This window comes from Schistocerca americana, chromosome 8, assembly GCF_021461395.2.
Source record: "Schistocerca americana isolate TAMUIC-IGC-003095 chromosome 8, iqSchAmer2.1, whole genome shotgun sequence".
Lineage (NCBI taxonomy): Eukaryota > Metazoa > Arthropoda > Insecta > Orthoptera > Acrididae > Schistocerca > Schistocerca americana.
In genome coordinates, this window is record NC_060126.1 from 41,333,279 (window position 1) to 41,355,198 (window position 21,920).

A 21,920-nucleotide genomic window follows, 5' to 3' on the forward strand; every position below is an offset into this window, starting at 1 on the left:
TCCTGGTTCTATGCTAGTTTGTATTACTAATTTATATTTTTATGTTCTTCCACATTATTCTCAAAAATATGTTTACATTGACCAGAGAAGAATATTTTTATGCTATTATAATTATTATTTTTTAATTAATTTCTTTCTTTAATTGAGTGTGAAGTTTTTTTTTTAAGAAGTTCGTTCACATCTACATCTACATCTACATTGATACTCCGCAAGCCACCCAACGGTGTGTGGCGGAGGGCACTTTACGTGCCACTGTCATTACCTCCCTTTCCTGTTCCAGTCGCGTATGGTTCGCGGGAAGAACGACTGTCTGAAAGCCTCCGTGCGCGCTCTAATCTCTCTAATTTTACATTCGTGATCTCCTCGGGAAGTATAAGTAGGGGGAAGCAATATATTCGATACCTCATCCAGAAACGCACCCTCTCGAAACCTGGCGAGCAAGCTACACCGCGATGCAGAGCGCCTCTCTTGCAGAGTCTGCCACTTGAGTTTGCTAAACATCTCCGTAACGCTATCACGGTTACCAAATAACCCAGTGACGAAACGCGCCGTTATTGAAAGTGAGGAGTCTTTCACATCGATTTTCTTAGAAATATTGTTTTTTCAATTTTTTTATAAATGTAATAATTAAGTAAAATCTATTGCTAACACATTTTCTAAATATCATGTACAAGTAAAATGTTTTTGTTTCTAGACACTCATTTCAACATTGTTACACTAACAAATAAGAATTATTTCCAAAAAATCTTTGACAAAGAAATATACACACACAAGTATTGAGATATTATCCTAACAAGTGGTACAAATGTTAAAAAAAAGGGAAAAATCCAACAAGATAATTTTTTATTCTTTGCTTTTATAAGGAGAAAATAAGTAAAATATAGTGATTCTTTTATTTTTATGAGGAGAAAATAAGTGGCATATAGTTTTAGTGTTTATAATGCCTTACTTTTGTTCTTTATATACTGTCCATTTCTGAACTAATGACTTATTTTTATCGGTAGTCTATTTTTTACTTAAGTCCATAGTCAATGAGTGTTATTTTGTAGTCTATTAGTTGTCTGGTGTGCTTAACTTATTTAGTTTTTCACATGTTTCTTTTGCACAATTCCTACATCACATAATTTGACTTCACACATTCACACAATCCTATGAATGTTTAAGCATGAGGTTGGCAAATGTTTTTGCGCGAAGGTGATGGACTTGAGCGAGATGGATGTGGGCAAGTATTTGATGTACAGCTTCATTCATTGTTCCTTGTTGGCTTTGCAAGTGTGTGTTGCTGTTGTGAAGGTCCCATAATGGAATGGAGCTGTGAGTACAGAATCTCGTGGTTTACTGGCTTTGTATGCGCGAAAGTCATCGTTATGTGTCGCCGAAAGCAGTCGTTTTTCGTTGTACTACTTCGCAGACGACTAGTTTACAATAGGATAGGGATTTGCGAAGGTATGTCATCTATTCTTCACCCATCTTCTTTCTTGGTCTCAATCTTGCGAATCTTCAACCTCTGTTCTTCCTGCTTTTTCTCTGCTTCTTACTTGATTCCTGGTTCTTCTCTGGGCAGGATATGGAAGTATTTATTGATAACTGGTCGCTTTGAAGTTCTCCTCTTAGTAAGAGTTTGATAAGTTGTTTGGGCGTGCCATTTTTTCTTTGTGGAAGTTTTCTTTAGTTTTGTGCATCAGCATGCTGTTTAATAGTAGTAGTGTGACTTTTACACATTTTTTTTTTGCCAGTGGTGGCTTGCCCAAGCAGTCTTCTCATCGGGCCGTTTTTTTGCTCGCTCCACTGAGTGGGGGCGTCCTGGGGTTTACGAGTGGTGAAAGTCCGGTGTTTGCTTGTCTGTCCCTCCACCAGTCGCTGTCCTTTTCCTTCTCTCGACGCTTCTGCCTTGTAGGAATCGTGTCTTGCTGATTATGTCCTTTTCTTTCTTAATACTTCTCAAGTTGCATCTTGTGGGTCATTGCATCTGGTCCTTGCTGGAGTTTTTACAATGGTTCTTACAAAACGTTTTACTTATATTCATCTAACATATGTCTAGTACCTACACTGTTTTACGCCTTTTTAAAAAACTTTACAGATTTCGGCGCCCTTTCCATGTTACAATTCTAAGATATTTTGAGTCTTAACTTCTACAAGAATCCTCAAATTCGTTTTTCATTTTTGTGTAGTGTCATGGTGTATAGTATTTTAGTATTTCATGCTGTTAGACTATCTACGCTTTATCCCTGCACCTTAATCTATGCTACTATTGGTGTTATTTTTGTTTTTGTTTTTATTAAAACTACTTTCATTTTTCCACCTTCCTCTCTCTTCATTCTTCTTTCTCCTGACGATCTTAACTGCAACATAAACTTGAAATATTGTGATAATTATTTACCAGTAATAAAATTAATCTTCATACTTTTTGATAGGCTCACATGTGAAGTCCTAAGGTTTTGCATGTTTTTGGGTTCATAAGTTCCGCAGCAGTATCATGAGCATTCAGCTAATTATGACAGGTCCTTTGTATGCAGTGTAAAACTTATGTATTTTGTGTTTCTGTTTGCTGGAGAGATGATGCGTTTTTACAAATACTTTCTGGCCTACTGAGAATGTTCTTTTAATTGCTGTTCTATTTCATCTTTCTTTTCTTTTAATGGCTGCCTTTCTGATGTTGGAGAGTGCTGTTGCTATGACTTAATTGTGCTGTCTACGTGGTACAATAGGAAATCTAACATTTTCTCTGGTTATGTTTGGGGGTTCAATATTTTTAAGCACAGTAACTGGAGGTAGTAGTGTAGTGCTATGTTGCATTTCATTTATTACTTCTTGAAAATCTGTAAGGTATATATCCCAAGTGTTGTGTCTCTTGCCTGCATATAATCGGCATAAAGTGCCTATGTCCTTCATAGATCGTTGTGCTAGATTTACGCTAGGTTTGTACTTAGATATGTAGATGGGTTTTATTATGTGTTGTTTTAACATGTTCTGCCATTGCACTGATTCGTATTGTGGGACATTATCCGAAATTATTCGTTCCACTCGACCTACTTGTCTGAGAAAATCTTGTCTAAATGCTTTACTTATAGTAAGACCTTTTGCCCGTTTTAATGGTGTCAAGGTAACATATTTAGAAGTAAGTTCCAAAACGACAAATATGAAAATATATCCATTTTTTGTGCATGGGACGGGCCCCATCAAATCTGTTTCAGGTATTTGTTTTAATTGTTTAGGGATTATTGGAAACATAGGTGGTTTGGTTTGGAAAGTGACGTGTTTAGCCCTCATACATTTTTTGCATTTGACTAATACTGTTCTAATTCGTCTTTCCATATTAGGAAAATGGCTTGTTTGTTCTATTTTTAAAAAGCATTTCTGTGGTCCAAAGTGGGCATTACTTAAATGTGTATACCATATGTACTTATTAATTAGTTCATCTGGGATATAAATTAACCACTCATTCGTTGCAACATTTCGTCTAAAAAATAAAACATTGTTTTTTACGAGATAGTCTGTCGAATGTCTGGAAAATCCTTAATTCTCCACTTGTGTTTGATTCCTAGTATTTCGGGATCCTTGTCCTGTTCTTTGCCTATGTTTTTCAATGCCGTCGTAATGTAGTTTTCGAAAGGTACTTGTTTCATATAGTACATTGTAAACTGGTCTTCTGCTGCTTCCAAACCTATGTTATTGGATGCACCCTGTGGACATCGTGAGAAAGCATCTGCTAATACATTCGCTGGTCCTGGTATGTGTGTAATAGTGAAGTCAAATTCTTGTAGTATTAACATCCATCTGGCTAACCTCCCATGAGTTAGTTTGGCGGATAACAGAAATTCTAATGCTTTGTGGTCAGTGTATACTTTTGTTTTTCTTCCGAATAGGAAGTATTGAAAACGTTGGAAGCCCCACACAATGGGCAATGCTTCCAGCTCGGTGACTGAATAGTTTTTCTCGCTTTTTGTGAGTACACGACTGGCAAATGCAATTATTCTATATGATCTTAGCCCTGCCTGTTCGTATTCTTGGAATAAAACAACTCCTAAACCTGTTTTCGCGCTATCAGTGGCCATACAAAAATTTTGTGTTAGATCAGGATGTTCTAAAATTGGAGTTGTTGTTAGTGCTTTTTTCACTTTTAAAAATTCTTCATTGGCTTGTTGATCCCATACCCATGGTGTGTTTTTTCCAGTCAATGCACATAGGCGTGGTTTTGCGAGAGAGCCGATCCAAATAAATTTTTTATAGAATCCGGTGAGACCTAGAAATCCTCTGAGAGTTTTCTTATTATATAGAGTACAGAATTCTTTGATTGCCGTTAGTTTTTCTGGGTCGGGCATTACCCCTTTCTCTGAAATTATGTGTCCTAGAAATTTGACCTCTCGCCTTCCAAATTTGGTTCAAATGGTTCAAATGGCTCTGAGCACTATGGGACTCAACTGCTGAGGTCATTAGTCCCCTAGAACTTAGAACTAGTTAAACCTAACTAACCTAAGGACATCACAAACATCCATGCCCGAGGCAGGATTCGAACCTGCGACCGTAGCGGTCTTGGGGTTCCAGACTGCAGCGCCTTTAACCGCACGACCACTTCGGCCAGCCTCCAAATTTGGATTTTGTTATATTTACTGTGACCCCATGCTCTTTCATGATCTGTAAAAACTGATTTAATGTGTCGTTGTGAGGTTCCCAAGAGGTTTCTGCTATGATCACATCATCAACATAACAAGTAATTTTTTGTAAAATTTCAGGACTGAGTATAGTATTAAATCCCCTAATAAACCCTGCTGATGATATGTTTAAACCAAATGGCAATTGTTTAAATTGGTAACATCTACCGAATACGATAAATGCTGTAAATTTTCTACATTCTGGGGCCAATTGTATTTGCCAGAAACTACTCCGTAAATCAATTGATGGAACTATGTGCACCGTGGAATTTTTGTATCAATTCCTCTAATTTTTCTGGGCGATCTGTCTCAATGATTATGATTGTGTTGATCTGTCTGGAATCAAGCACTAACCTGATGCTCCCATCTCGTTTTTGTACAATATGGAGCAGGCTGTTATACGTGGAGGTAGCTGGTTCAATAATATCATCATCTAACATTTTAGATATCTCCTGGAATACTTTATTCCTGTAGCTTAATGGTATTGTATAGGGTGGCACTCTAAATGGTTTGTGCTGTTTTAATTCAAACTTGTACTGAAAGTGTTTAATACTGCCAGTCTTAGGTAAAAATACCTCTGCTTTATCTCGTAAAATACCCTCTAATTTTCTTTTACTGTGTTCCGAAATACCTTGAACTGCTTGCAATTTTTCATCGATTTCTTTATAGACTTCTAACACGAGTTGAGGCGATTTCCCCTTTTGTGCATACCATTCTAATTCTTCATCCTCTTCATCTCGCTCATTCTTAATTGTTTGTTTATAACTGGTATTTATTCAAATTTTAGCTTTTGCTCGAAGAGAAGTGTGACATTCCCGAATGTTACGCTACCTTTCCCCATATCTATTATCGCTTGTCTCTCATTTAAAAAATCTGCACCTATAATCAAATCTACAGTTAGTTTAGGTATAATCACGAAGTTGGCTTCGATCTTTTGACCTTGACACGAAAGAGTTAACCTTGTTTGTCTCGTAACTTCCGCAGCATTGTTTCTAATATGACCTCTTACTTTAATCTTACGTGTTTTCAGAACTGGCAATTCCTCATTGGCATTACACTGCGTGAGTAAATTTTCTGAGATCGCAGTCAGTTCACTTCCGCTATCAATAACAATATTGACTGGGATATGCTTTACCATGGCCTTCACAATTGGTTGAATTTGAAAGGTTGGTTCTGTTAGGAATTTCCCTTGTGAATTCGAACTTTCTGTAGGATAAGCTTCGACTGCTACTTCTCTCTCTTTTATTTCCTCTTCTCTATTTCTTCCTTCATTTACGCTTTCTTCAACATCCTCTACGTTTTCCTCATCCTCGTCTATCTTCTCCTTCTTCGTCGCTATTTCCACATAATCGCATCTATATGCTCTAATTATCGCTTCATAACTTCCTTCATTATATACGTAGGGTTGTGTGCCCACTAGTAACTTATTTTCAACTTCTGTCGACTGCGCATTATCCTCATTGAATTCGCTTTCCCTGGTTTCCATCTCAAATAGCCCTGCAATACTCATTACTTCGTCCTTTTCTCCTACATTCGTTGTGCATGCCTCTGGTAATTCCTCTTCCTCGCCAGTATTCTCCCAATTAATTTCGTCGCAAGATGATATTGTTATTTTCCTGTCTTCGTTTTCATCTGGTCCCTGCGGATTTGTTTCTTCCTTATTCTCTTCTCGTGATAAGGTATTTACTTCTTTGTTCAAGGTGCTGCAATTGTCCTGGGTCGGTGCGTCATTCCCTTTGGCATGGGCGCTTAGCTGTCAATTCGAACGTTTTTCGGGGTTTGGTGGTCTTACCTCCAACTCTTCTATCTGTATTCTCTTTTCTTGCTCCGCTTGTTGATATTGGTTTCTTTGTTGATAATTTGTCGGTCTATTGGCGCTCCAATACCAGTTCCGGTTGTCGTTATTCCCTCTGTAATAGTTGTTGCCGTTCCTGGGTGAATTATAGTTATTGCTATATTCTCTTCTAAATCCATAACCGTTTCTTTGTTGAAATCTATTGTCGTTTCTTGGTGCGAAGTTATCACGTGGTTCGTAATTATTGTTTCTTCGTGCTGTGTCTTGTGGATTCCACTGCTTTTTGCTTTCGTTTTCACGTGCGCTTCGTCTTTTTCTTGCGTCATCTTCCGAAAATATGAACTCTAGTTCCCTTAGAATACCTTTAAATGCTTCGACGTCATTGCCTCCGCGACCTACTAATGATTGCTGGTATTTCAAAGGCAACTTCATTGCGCATAATTTTATCACCTCTCCGTCACTGTATGGTACATCTAAGCATTGATTTTTCTTTGCCATTAATTCGAAAAATTTCACGGGACTCTTCTCTCCTGAATTTTCAAAATATGGGTTCTGTAATAATTCGTCCTTCACTCTGTTCTGTGCTTCGCTGGACCAATATCGTGAGAGAAACTTCTCTGAAATCTTCGTACGATCTGCATGTCGCTGCAACATTCTGCATGGTTTCTGCGACTGTTCCTGACATGTGTGCACATATAAAGTCTAATTTGTGTGCTAGCGTCTAGTGTTCTGGGAATCCTACTCTGAATTGACCAATAAAAGTTCGTGGATGTAATGAGTTTCCTTCTCGAATGTGTTGAAATTTTCTGACTGTGAGGAAATGATCGTAGTCGTACTTCGTCATAGTTCCATACGAAGTTTGCGATTCTTCACCACTTTTGTTTCTGATCATTTCTCCCGTCGTTCTTTCCGGTTGTGGTAGATCCATTGGATATTGCCCACTGTAACTTTCGCCTACCCTTGCGTAGTATCGTTGGAGTGGTACGCAATAATTTTCTTCCATCGGTTGTGAACGTGTAGCTTAATGCATTGCTCTGTACTCTTCGCGACCTGGCTTTCCATTGTCACGTATTGGTTCGATATCTTGTCTGCCTAACCTTGCCGCTTCATTGCACGATCCAGATTGCCTTGAAACATACATTTGTGGTTCTGCATGTAATTGTGGTGCCGCTTGTTCATCAAGAATTTCTAAACGTGTTTGTTGCGGTGCAGGCTGTCTGATTTCACATATGTTATTTTCCGCCTGTGATTGGAATCGAAAATGCATGATATCTTCGTTAATTGCTTGTTTTTCCGGTGCTGTTACAGATACGTATGTGGTTGCAGACTCAGTGCTTGTTCGATCCTGTTCACTACGCTCTTCAATGGTTTGCAACAACTCTGTTCACAATTTCTGAAATTGTTCCTTCGTTTGCGCTTCTTTTTTGACTATGCGGTTATCATATCTTTTCAGCGCTGCTTTTGTGATACGTTTGCGTAATACACTGTTTTCAACAATTTCACGCGCTGTACCTGCTGCTTGTCTAGTAATTACGTTTATCTGTTTCTCTAGTTTCTTGACTTCTCCCTGGGTGTCGTTACGTAATGTTTTGATCTCGTCCTGAATGTCATTACGCAATGTTTGTACGTCCGCTTGTACCTTGTCAATGTCTGTTCTCAATTGATTGTGACCTGTTACTAAGTATCCTATCACTTCTCGAGATTCTTTTGCCTCGTCTTCAATATGACTTCGGTGTAACTGAATTTTTTTGTTTTGTTCTTTAATCTCACGCATTTGTCTCGTGGTTTCTGCATTCTGAATTTGAATTTGGTCCGCTATTTATTTATATTGCCTTGTCATGGTTTCGGTAATTAGTTGTAATAATTCTGTCAGATTGGTGGGTCCTATTGCGTTTTCTTCCGACGTCCTACGTTCTGTGTTTTCGCCCAAGTGAAGGTTCGCAACCGATTGCATTGAACTGTGCGGTGACACGTTTCTGCTCGCATTCCTTGTACTCTGTGGTGAGGGAGCTCTCATTACTTGTACTATGGGTTCTACGTATTCAAGACGCAAGTTAGAATCCTCATCGACTGACTCTCTACTTTCCTGCTCCTCTGTCGTATGCTAACTTACGTTTTCTATGCCTTGACGTACATTATCCTCGTTATGGTGCGTTATCTGTCCTATTTCTCGCGATACTGCATCGTCTGTTGTACTGTCCTCTATTCTCTGTCTATCTTCATGCTGGGTCTCTACCTCAATTCGATCAAGGTCTCGATCTGCCATTGCTAATCTTTCCGAATCCCTTATTTTCTGTTTTAAAAGCAATTCACGCCCCCTACTTCGCGTCAACATGCGCTCATACGATCTCAAGCGTTTCATAAACTTTTTGCACACACGACTTGACAATCCATTCCCTTACTTGTTGGGTCAGAACCAACTTGTCAACGATGTATCCGCCACCTGTGCGCTTCCATTGGAGAGAAAACTTAATTCTAACAATATTAAAATTCATAACTTAATTATGCTATTGTCTCTGCTAGAATGTCTCACATTCTATTGCATACTTTCTTACTATCTGTCGCTGCAGCTACTGTTTTCGACTATTTATAACTTTAGGAAAAAAAATTTGTTACAAAAATTTTTCAACGAGATATTTTTCTGACCTAGTTAGGCATGTGGTCGACTTTCAATCATGGTATTTTACCATCCTGGCAGGGTCACCATTCTCTAACATTCTGCACGGTGTCTGTTTGTTCTAAGTCTCCCTACCACTTACGCACAACGATGTTCTGAGCATGTTTTTTGGGAATTGACTAGTTTGAACCTGGGACCTGTTGCTGGTAATGAGACGCCAGACCACACATGACATGTAGAGTTCAGAAGAGTTCAGTGAGACTGGCGATGATATAACCAAATACTTAATGATTTCAGCGTCAGCTCCACTGCACTCCCTGTAAAAGAACCTTAATACTAACTAAATTTAGCGGAAGGGGTTCAAAGCTTTCCTATTTTTAGTTAGCTGGTAAAATAACGTCGAAAAAGCAGTTAAGTTTACCATTGGAAATTTTATTCTACTCACAAAACATTGTTTATAAATTGCACTATTGACAAAAGGAAATATTTTAATACAGGATGATAAAAACCAACTGCGTTCAACAAAAATGTGAAAGAATATTCCCTGAGTGGGTTTTCAAGTTCTACAATGGATCAAAAGATGACCTATGCCATATCACGTCTATAATCTAGGTTTACATTAAGTTTCACAAAAGAGAAAACTATCAAAATGGTCTACAGTGACCCTCAATTATCTTTAAATACTTATCTAACTTGTCATAAATTACAGTGGCTGATGTGGCTTCTCAATAATTATATAACAGAAAAATCATCGCGTTTCAGATTTTAACTTATGTAGCAAATGTGAATACCATGAGCTTCAATTGACGATCGACACTAGTATTACGTAAAAAGGGGATGTAACAGGTAAGTCTTCTGCAGTTCTGACTGAAGCCTTACTCAAAAATGCGGCATCGCGTGCGTTCATTACCTTGTCGGAGGTCGTCAGGGGGGGGGGGGGGGGCGGGCGGCACAGCTCCACGCACCTCGCTGTCTCGGAAGCAACTTTCTCCTAACTTCTCCTTACTACAATTTACCGAAGTTGGTTAAAAAAAAAAAACTATCTGGCTGTGTTTTCATTTGACCAGTCAGGGTCTCAGTGTTATCCATAAGTTCCGCCTACAAAAATTCTGTCTATCCAATGAGAAACGTTATACTTTTCGTGGTGGGGTAATGTTTTTAACGTTTGCAACGTAACAGAGGCGCGAAAAAGTCTCACGCTGAAACTTGCAGCTGATGCGGCCCCTTTTAGTGTTATCGTAAGATCTATACTGTTCTTCTGGAGGGCTCTATCTGTTAACATGGGCTGGGCGGTGGTCCTGGCGGTTTCTTTTCGAGGTGAGGCAATGTTTTTATCGTTTGCAACGTAACAGAGACGCGAAAAAGTCTCACGCTAAAACTTGCAGCTGGTGTGGCCCTCTTAGTGTTATCGTAAGATCTATACTGTTCTTCTGGAGGGCTCTATCTTTTAACATGGGCTGAGGGGTGGTCCTGGTGGTTGGCTGGCAACGTGGGTGTCCGTCCCTTATAGTAGCGCCTTCTAGCTTAACACGATTCTGCTCTCGGCTTCTGTTCTCGTTTCTTCCCTCGGAACTGAGTCTGTTTCATGGTGGGAAGGTATGACATGCATTTAGTCGTTCTTATGTTAGTCTGTGGTATTCCATTTGCTCACTCGTTGATCGAATTACTTTGGTTAATTTAACGTCAGGATTTATTTGGAACTATGTGACATACTGCCGGATTTGCTTATCATGTCAGGGTTTTCATGGAAGGTGTTGGATTTGCCTGCCACCTTACACCATGTGCCTCAACGCATGTTCTTTCTCACACGTTCACATCGGCCTGGCTGCATCCCAACTAGAGATGGGCAAATTCGTTCATCCATAGGAACTAGTTCACTGCTGATCGATCTTTTTTGGGAACCATTTGCGAGCTATCAGGTCCGAAGGAACGGTTCACCAAGATGAATGGGAGGAGTGAGGAACGAATTCTAAGGAACGGTCTTACACAGTTCACATTCTTTTTACTCGTTCACCATTCATTTGTGTATGGTATATGTTTCTTATGAAAAACTGGAAATTTGTGGCACAGGTGACCGAAGATGGAAGGTGCCAAGAGGGGGCACTTGCCTCCCCCCTGGAGTACAGAGTTTTTATTCATTACAGAACCCTCACACACCTGTGGAAGTAATTGCCGTGATCCTGCAGAACCTCATGTTTAGCCAACCGTATCGTTATGCGGGCTGAAAGCAAAGGGAAACTACAGCCATAATTTTTCCCGAGGGCATGCAGCTTTACTGTATGATTAAATGATGATGGCGTCCTCTTGGGTAAAATATTCCGGAGGTAAAATAGTCCCCCATTCGGATCTCCGGGCGGGGACTAATCAAGAGGACGTCATTATCAGGAGAAAGAAAACTGGCGTTCTACGGATTGGAGCGTGGAATGTCAGATCCCTTAATCGGGCAGGTAGGTTAGAAAATTTAAAAAGGGAAATGAATAGGTTAAAGTTAGATATAGTGGGAATTAGTGAAGTTCGGTGGCAGGAGGAACAAGTCTTTTGGTCAGGTGAATAGAAGGTTATAAATACAAAATCAAATAGAGGTAATGCAGGTGTAGGTTTAATAATGAATAAAAAAAAATAGGAGTGTGGGTAAGCTACTACAAACAGCATAGTGAACGCATTATTGTGGCCACGATAGACACGAAACCCACACCTACTACAATAGTACAAGTTAATATGCCAACTAGCTCTGCAGATGACGAAGAAATTGATGAATTGTATGATGAGATAAAATAAATTATTCAGGTAGTGAAGGGAGACGAAAATTTAATAGTCATCGGTGACTGGAATTCGTCTGTAGGAAAAGGGAGAGAAGGATACATAGTAAGTGAATATGGATTGGGGCTAAGAAATGAAAGAGGAAGCCGCCTCGTAGAATTTTGCGCAGAGCATAACTTAATCGTAACTAACACTTGGTTCAAGAATCATGAAAGAAGGTTGTATACATGGAAGAAACCTGGAGATACTAAAAGGTATCAGATAGATTATATAATGGTCAGACAGAGATTTAGGAACCAGGTTTTAAATTGTAAGACATTTCCAGGGGTAGATGTGGACGCTGACCACAATCTATTGGTTATGAACTGTAGATTAAAACTGAAGAAACTGCAAAAAGGTGGTAATTTAAGGAGATCGGACCTGGATACACTGAAAGAACCAGAGGTTGTACAGAGTTTCAGGGAGAGCATAAGGCAACAATTGACAGGAATGGGGGAAAGAAAGACAGTAGAAGAAGAATGGATAGCTTTGAGGGATGAAATAGTGAAGGCAGCAGAGGATCAAATAGGTAAAAAGACGAGGGCTAGTAGAAACCCTTGGGTAACAGAAGAAATATTGAATTTAATTGATGAAAGGAGAAAATATAAAAATGCAGTAAATGAAGCAGGCAAAAAGGAATACAATCGTCTCAAAAATGAGATCGACAGGAAGTGCAAAATGGCTAAGCAGGGATGGCTACAGGACAAATGTAAGGATGTAGAGGCTTATCTCACTAGGGGTAAAATAGATACTGCTTACAGGAAAATTAGAGAGACCTTTGGAGAAAGGAGAACCACTTGCATGAATATCAAGGGCTTTGATGGAAACCCAGTTCTAAGCAAAGAAGGGAAAGCAGAAAGGTGGAAGGAGTATATAGAGGGTCTGTACAGGGGCGACGTACTTGAGGACAATATTATGGAAATGGAAGAGGAGGTAAATGAAGATGAAATGGGAGATATGATACTGCGTAAAGAGTTTGATACAGCACTGAAAGACCTGAGTCAAAACAAGGCCCCCGGAGCAGGCAACATTCCATTAGAACTACTGACAGCCTTGGGACAGCCAGTCCTGACAAAAGTCTACCATCTGGTGAGCAAGATGTATGAGACAGGCGAAATACCCTCAGACTTCAAGAAGAATATAATAATTCCAATTTCAAAAAAAGCAGGTGTTGACAGATGTGAAAATTATCGAACTATCAGTTTAATAAGCCACAGCTGCAAAATACTAACGCGAATTCTTTACAGACGGATGGAAAAGTTGATTGAAGCCGACCTCGGGGAAGATCAGTTTGGATTCCGTAGAAATGTTGGAACACGTGAGGCAATACTAACCCTACGGCTTATCTTAGAAGAAAGATTAAGGAAAGGCAAACCTACGTTTCTAGCATTTGTAGACTTGGAGAAAGCTTTTGACAATGTTGATTGGAATACTCTCTTTCAAATTCTGAAGGTGGTACGGGTCAAATACAGGGAGCGAAAGGCTACTTACAATTTATACAGAAAGCAGATGGCAGTTATAAGAGTCGAGGGGTATGAAAGGGAAGCAGTGGTTGGGAAGGGAGTGAGACATGGTTGTAGCCTATCCCTGATGTTATTCAATCTTTATATTGAGCAAGCGATAAAGGAAACAAAAGAAAAGTTCAGAGTAGGTATTAAAATCCACGGAGAAGAAATAAAAACCTTGAGGTTCGCCGATGACATTGTAATTCTGTCAGAGACAGCAAAGGACTTGGAAGAGCAGTTGAACGGAATGGATAGTGTCTTGATAGGAGGGTATAAGATGAACATCAACAAAAGCAAAACAAGGATAATGGAATGTAGTCGAATTAAGTCGGGTGATGCTGAGGGAGTTTGATTAGGAAATGAAACACTTAAAGTAGTAAAGGAGTTTTGCTATTTGGGGAGCAAAATAACTGATGATGGTCGAAGTAGAGAGGATATAAACTGTAGACTGGCAATGGCAAGGAAAGCGTTTCTGAAGAAGAAAAATTTGTTAACATTGAGTATAGATTTAAATGTCAGGATGTCGTTTCTGAAAGTATTTGTATGGAGTGTAGCCATGAATGGAAGTGAAACATGGACAATAAATAGCTTAGACAAGAAGAGAATAGAAGTTTTCGAAATGTGTTGCTACAGAAGAATGCTGAAGATTAGATGGGTAGATCACATAACTAATAAGGAGGTATTGAATAGGATTGGGGAGAAGAGGAGTTTGTGGCACAATTTGACAAGAAGAAGGGACCGGTTGATAGGACATGTTCTGAGGCATCAAGGGATCACCAATTTAGTATTGGGGGGCAGCGTGGAGGGTAAAAAACGTAGAGGGAGAGCAAGAGATGAATACACTAAGCAGATTCAGAAGGATGTAGGCTGCAGTAGGTACTGGGAGATGAGGGAAACTTGCACAGGATAGAGTAGCATGGAAAGCTGCTTCAAACCAGTCTCAGGACTGAAGACCACAACAAAAACAACAACATCGTTATGCAACTGATCGCAGTGAAATAATATAAGGTGGTGCACGAAAAACTGGCCCCGAGTATAGACTGCTTGCCAGTTAGGTAGGAATTGTTGACCGCTACGAGCAGAATAGATAAACATGTAATGATTAAGCAGTAAAGAAATAACAGACACGGCTTTCCGGGCGGAAAGGGAGCGCCTGGTCCACGAATCCTCCCGGCGGATTTGTGTCGAGGTCCGGTGAACCGGCCAGTCTGTGGATGGTTTTTAGGTGGTTTCCCATCTGCCTCCGCGAATGTGGGCTGGTTCCCCTTGTTCCTCCTCAGTTACAGTATGTCGGCGGTTACTGCGCAAACAAGTTCTCCACGTGCGCGTACACCACCGTTACTCTACCACGCAAACATAGGGGTTACACTCGTTTGGTGAGAGACGTTCCCTGGGGGGTCCACCGTAGGCCGAACCGCACAATAACCCTGGGTTCGGTGTTGTGTGGGGCGGCGGAGGGGTGAGGTGGACTGCGGCAGTCGTCGTGGGGTTGTGGACCACTGCGGCTGCGGCGGGGACGAAGCCTCTCCGTCCTTTCTAGGTCCCCGGTTAACATACAATACAATACATACAAAGGAAAACAAATAAGCTAATGCAAACAGCAACTTCGAAACAATAGATGTCGATTGGTGGGCGACAATGAGCAGTCCAGTAGTCGGAGCCGATTTTTCGTGCGCCACCCTGTACTACTAAAATAATGTTGTAGAAGCTATCGTAGTCTCTTTAAAAAATATGACGCCAGGCATTCGATTATGGAGCGGGGGCTTCATTCGATTGTAAGTCGGCCTGGCTTCCATAACAATGAACATGCTGTTTTACCTTACATAAAAAAAGAAGACAGGATCTTCGCCCGTGGTCTAGGGGTAGCGTATTTGATTCATAATCAAAACGTCTTCGGTCCCGGGTTTGATCCCCGCCACTGCCTAAATTTTGATAAATAATCAGTATTGGCGGCCGAAGACTTCCGGCATAAGAAGTCAGCCTCATTCTGCCAACGGCCATGTCAAAGAGGGCGGAGGAGCGGATAGAGGTTCAGGGCACTCTCTTGTCCTAGGGTTGGGAAATTGCCCCTAAAGGCGGAAGAATCAGCAATGATCAACGACATGAGGATGCAGAAGGCAATGGAAACCACTGCATTAAAGACACGTAACGTGTATCCACAGGACATGTGGCCTGTAATTGAAGAAGTGTCATGATGATCTCTCCATTGGTAAAAGATTCCGGAATAGTCCGCCATTCGGATCTCCGGGAGGGGACTGCCAAGGGGGAGGTTACCATGAGAAAAAGACTGAATAATCAACGAAAGGATAACGTTCTACGAGTCGGGGCGTGGAATGTCAGAAGCTTGAACGTGGTAGGGAAACTAGAAAATCTGAAAAGGGAAATGCAAAGGCTCAATCTAGATATAGTAGGGGTCAGTGAAGTGAAGTGGAAGGAAGACAAGATGAGTATCGGGTAATAACAACAGCAGCAGAAAATGGTATAACAGGTGTAGGATTCGTTATGAATAGGAAGGTAGGGCAGAGGTTGTGTTACTGTGAACAGTTCAGTGACTGGGTTGTTCTAATCAGAATCGACAACAGACCAACACCGACAACGATAGTTCAGGTATACATGCCGACGTCGCAAGCAAGATGAACAGATAGAGAAAGTGTATGAGGATATTGAAAGGGTAATGCAGTATGTAAAGGGGGACGAAAATCTAATAGTCATGGGCGACTGGAATGCAGTTGTAGGGGAAGGAGTAGAAGAAAACGTTACAGGAGAATATGGGCTTGGGACAAGGAATGAAAGAGGAGAAAGACTAATTGAGTTCTGTAACAAGTTTCAGCTAGTAATAGCGAATACTCTGTTCAAGAATCACAAGAGGAGGAGGTATACTTGGAAAAGGCCGGGAGATACGGGAAGATTTCAATTAGATTACATCATGGTCAGACAGAGGTTCCGAAATCAGATACTGGATTGTAAGGCGTACCCAGGAGCAGATATAGACTCAGATCACAATATTGTAGTGATGAAGAGTAGGCTGAAGTTCAAGACATTAGTCAGGAAGAATCAATACGCAAAGAAGTGGGATACGGAAGTACTAAGGAATGACGAGATACGTTTGAAGTTCTCTAACGCTATAGATACAGCAATAAGGAATAGCGCAGTAGGCAGTACAGTTGCGGAGGAATGGACATCTCTAAAAAAGGGCCATCACAGAAGTTGGGAAGGAAAACATAGGTACAAAGAAGGTAGCTGCGAAGAAACCATGGGTTACAGAAGAAATACTTCAGTTGATTGATGAAAGGAGGAAGTACAAACATGTTCCGGGAAAATCAGGAATACAGAAATACAAGTCGCTGAGGAATGAAATAAATAGGAAGTGCAGGGAAGCTAAGACGAAATGGCTGCAGGAAAAATGTAAAGACATCGAAAAAGATATGATTGTCGGAAGGACAGACTCAGCATACAGGAAAGTCAAAACAACCATTGGTGACATTAAAAGTAACAGTGGTAACATTAAGAGTGCAACGGGAATTCCACTGTTAAATGCAGAGGAGAGAGCAGATAGGTGGAAAGAATACATTGAAAGCCTCTATGAGGGTGAAGATTTGTCTGATGTGATAGAAAAAGAAACAAGAGTTGATTTAGAAGAGATAGGGGATCGAGTATTAGAATCGGAATTTAAAAGAGCTTTGGAGGACTTACGGTCAAATAAGGCAGAAGGGATAGATAACATTCCATCAGAATTTCTAAAATCATTGGGGGAAGTGGCAACAAAACGACTATTCACGTTGGTGTGTAGAATATATGAGTCTGGCGATATACCATCTGACTTTCGGAAAAGCATCATGCACACAATTCCGAGGACGGCAAGAGCTGACAAGTGCGAGAATTATCGCACAATCAGCTTAACAGCTCATGCATCGAAGCTGCTTACAAGAATAATATACAGAAGAATGGAAAAGAAAATTGAGAATGCGCTAGGTGACGATCAGTTTGGCTTTAGGAAAAGTAAAGGGACGAGAGAGGCAATTCTGACGATACGGCTAATAATGGAAGCAAGGCTAAAGAAAAATCAAGACACTATCACAGGATTTGTAGACCTGGAAAAAGCGTTCGACAATATAAAATGATGCTAGCTGTTCGAGATTCTGAAAAAAGTAGGGGTAAGCTATAGGGAGAGACGGGTCATATACAATATGTACAACAACCAAGAGGGAATAATAAGAGTGGACGATCAAAAACGAAGTGCTCGTATTAAGAAGGGTGTAAGACAAGGCTGTAGCCTTTCGCCCCTACACTTCAATCTGTACATCGAGGAAGCAATGATGGAAATAAAAGAAAGGTTCAGGAGTGGAATTAAAATACAAGGTGAAAGGATATCAATGATACGATTCGCTGATGACATTGCTATCGTGAGTGAAAGTGAAGAAGAATTAAATGATCTGCTGAACGGAATGAACAGTCTAATGAGTACACAGTATGATTTGAGAGTAAATGGGAGAAAGACGAAGGTAATGAGAAGTAGTAGAAATGAGAACAGCGAGAAACTTAACATCAGGATTGATGGTCACGAAGTCAATGAAGTTAAGGAATTCTGCTACCTAGGCAGTAAAATAACCAATGACAGACGGAGCAAGGAGGACATCAAAAGCAGACTCGCTGTGGCAAAAAAGGCATTTCTGGCCAAGAGAAGTCTACTAATATCAAATAACGGCCTTAATTTGAGGAAGAAATTTCTGAGGATGTACGTCTGGAGTACAGCATTGTATGGTAGTGAAACATGGACTGTGGGAAAACCGGAACAGAAGAGAATCGACGCATTTGAGATGTGGTGCTATAGACGAATGTTGAAAATTAGGTGGACTGATAAGGTAAGGAATGAGGAGGTTCTACGCAGAATCGGAGAGGAAAGGAATATGTGGAAAACACTGATAAGGAGAAGGGACAGGATGATAGGACATCTGCTAAGACATGGGGGAATGACTTCCATGGTACTAGAGGGAGTTGTAGAGGGCAAAAACTGTAGAGGAAGACAGAGATTGGAATACGTCAAGCAAATAATTGAAGACGTAGGTTGCAAGTGCTACTCTGAGATGAAGAGGTTAGCACAGGAAAGGAATTCGTGGCGGGCTGCATCAAATCAGTCAGTAGTAGACTGATGAAAAAAAAGAAAAAAAAACGGACGATGGGCACTAGCATGTATACTAACAAAAAAACTTTTTGTATATAAATATGCCTTCTGCTGTTTATCGAAATAGTGAAGTAAGCTGATATGCCTTTTTACTACGTGAAAAGATGTATGTATTACATACCATGTAATTTTATGTAATTTTCGAAATTATAAAATACATTTTAACTATCACTCGTGGATACTGAATAGAATACGAAAGGAACCGAAGTCTAGAGTTCAAAAAAGGTTTGAAACAGATCTAGAATGGGTGTGCACAGCGAGCGAAAAGAACAACAACTGTATACTGAACTGACTACGAGCGGTCGCAGTGGCCTCGCGATGAAGGACGAGTCCGCCAGAGGGAAACAGAGACAGCGACCGGAACGAGACCGAGGCTGGAACGAGACCGCCCGACGTGCCGTTGTGGGAACGAGACCGACCGTTTCCCGTTCCCGGGAACTGAAAGTAGAAAGCCGCCACCGAAGGGAACTATGTAAGACCGTTCCTTAGAATCCGTTCCTCGCTCCTTGCATTCATCTTGGTGAACCGTTTCTTTGGACCCGTCAGTTCGCGAACGACCCATCTCTGATCCGAACAGTATCAAAGGTAGCATGGAAATTCTGCTCCAGTGTCTTCACATCTGGAATGGGCTCTGCACACGCAGTACTTTTGAGATGGCCCCATAACCATAAATCGCAAGGTTTTGAGATCCGCTGAAAGAGCAGACCATGCAACTTGATCCGCCCGTCTGATCTGTTGACCAGTGAAAACACGATTGACATGCGTCCGGACGTTAATGGCGAAGTGGCTGGAGCACCGTCATCTAGCAGCCACATAACCCTTCGAATCATCAATGGTACTTCTTCTAGCACGGGAGGCAAGAAACGCCGATAGTACCAGCCTTTAGGGTGACGTGGAAGGAAGACTGGTCCCAAAATACAGTCGCCAATTATCCCGGCCCACACTTTCCGGCTGTAGCAATGCTGCACCGATACTGATGAAACATGCGGGTTCTGCGTACTATTTCACAGATGACTGCTATGAAAGTAGAAGATACAGCTCCAGGTAAAGATGGCCTTATCTGTGAATAGAATGGATGGCACGAAACACAAAATCGTGGTTGCCTGGTGAAGAAAACAGTGACAAAACTGCTCCAGATATGGAACGTCTGTCGCTAGTAAGCCCTGACAAGGCTGTGAGTCATAAGGGCAGCAACAATTATCACGTATAGTGTTCCATACTTTCCTCCGGCTCACCCAGTACTGGCGCGTCATCTGCCTGGTACTGACACGACGGTCACTTTGCACAATGTCTGGTGTCCAAACATTTCGGATATGTCCTTCATGATTTCCTGCTTCCTGAAACTACCCTGCCTGAGACAAATGGCGAAACACTGTTACAAAACTTGTGTGCTTTGGTTGTTGTCCGTGGGTTCAAAAATGGCTCTGAGCACTATGGGACTTAACTTCTGAGGTCATCAATCCCCTAGAACTTAGAACTACTTAAACCTAGCTAACCTAAGGACATCACACACATCCATGCCCGAGGCAGGATTTGAACCTGCGACCGTAGCGGTCGTACGGTTCCAGACTGTAGCGCCTAGAACCGCTCTGCCACGCCGGCCGGCTGTTGTCGGTGGGGATGGGTCTCCTAATACTACTGTTCGCTGCCTGTTGCCATTTGCCTTTCCATAAGTAAACGCCATACCGGCAGGCTCTCGATTCGATTATACAGATGGGTCCAAAACAATGTATCCACTGTTTAAAAGTCCATAACTGGCAAACTAATTGACAGAGTTGTCTCATCTTTCGTAGTGTAACAGTTTGTAGTTCCGGCAATCGCCACACAGCCGTTGTATTGCATTGTTTTGTTTTGTCAGATGACAGTCGCCAGATAGTCAGTGTGTTGTTCTTAGTCGCGCGGCGATGAAGAGTTTGCAGAGATGATTGTGGGGTCTGATGAGGCACAGTTCAAACTCAGTGGTACAGTAAATCGCCTATATTGCATCTACTGGGCCGCCGAAAATCCGAACATCCATGTAGACAAAGTCGTGAATTTTCCAGGAGTAAGTGTGTGGTTTGGGTTGTCTTACCGGGGCTTGATTGGGCCATTCTTCTTTGACGGCACAGTTACCGGTGAGGTGTACCTTCAGAAGCTTCAGACGTCCATTTTACCTGCCACCCGAGACTTGTATGGAGACGGAAGAATTTACTTTCAACAAGATTGTGCCCCAGCCTACTACCAAAATCGTGTTAGGGCGTATCTCGACGAAAATCTACCAGGAAGATGGATAGGCCGTAGAGGTGCTGTGTAGTATCCACCACGTTCCCCAGACCTAACTCCTCTGGACTTTTACCTGTCGGGAAAGACTAAAGGACGTCGTTTATCGACAAAAGCCACGCACATTGGATGTACATTCATGTGCAAATATCCAACTGAACACGTTGCAGTCAGTAGTTCGTGCTGCAGTTTGGCAGCATCGTTTGTGTGTGGATGTTAACGGTGGCCATTTCGAAAACCTATAGTGATACCTTTAAGTTGGACTTTAAGCTACACTTTCACCAAAAATGAAACAACACTGTGAATTAGTTTGCAACTTATGGACTTTTAAACAGTGGATACATTGTTTTGGACCCCTCTGTAGTACGTTTGTATACAACGGTGTATCACATCCGCTACAAAGTGAGTTAGAAAGAGAAGTGAGTCGGACACAACATTACCAAATGCTACTGCAGGAGAGGGTGCTGGGCATGACGTATGAGGAACAGTACCACCCTCTAGGAGCAAGAAGGCATACAGTAACTGTGCCTGCATGCTACAGCGCTTATTAGACCGCAGTCTCTGTAACAAAATCTGATTGAATAAATGGTCTCTGGCATGGAAACGGTGCACATCTGGACATAAGTTCATTATACCCTTTTCGTTCCGTATTCCCTTATCGATCAGCCGCTAGAGTTTGTACACGGTGGAAAAAATCACCCAGTGTACCACTGCAACCGTCTCGGTGTGTGGATGAAACGTCTTATGTCTGGGATATGAAGGGATGCCGGAGTCACCGCTGTACTGGTCGTTCGTTAAATTAGGACCAACATCAGGCTGATCAACCTCTACACTTCCACAGCAGACCCGCATTACAGACGGTGTTCATCTGTATCAGGCAGACAGCAGTGGGGACTTAACGCAGAATCTGCCGCATGTATAAAATGGTGTCTCTGACGATTCATGCATTTGTGATTGACCACCAGCTACCAGGCCGCTCTACCGTCTGAATCGAGAAGGGCGCCAGACCATCGGCCACGAACCTAGCGTAGGCGGCTTTCAATTGGATTTCGTGGATGGCCTCGCATCATGTGGTGATAAACATCACGGGCTGTCTGCTCACGCGGCAGGT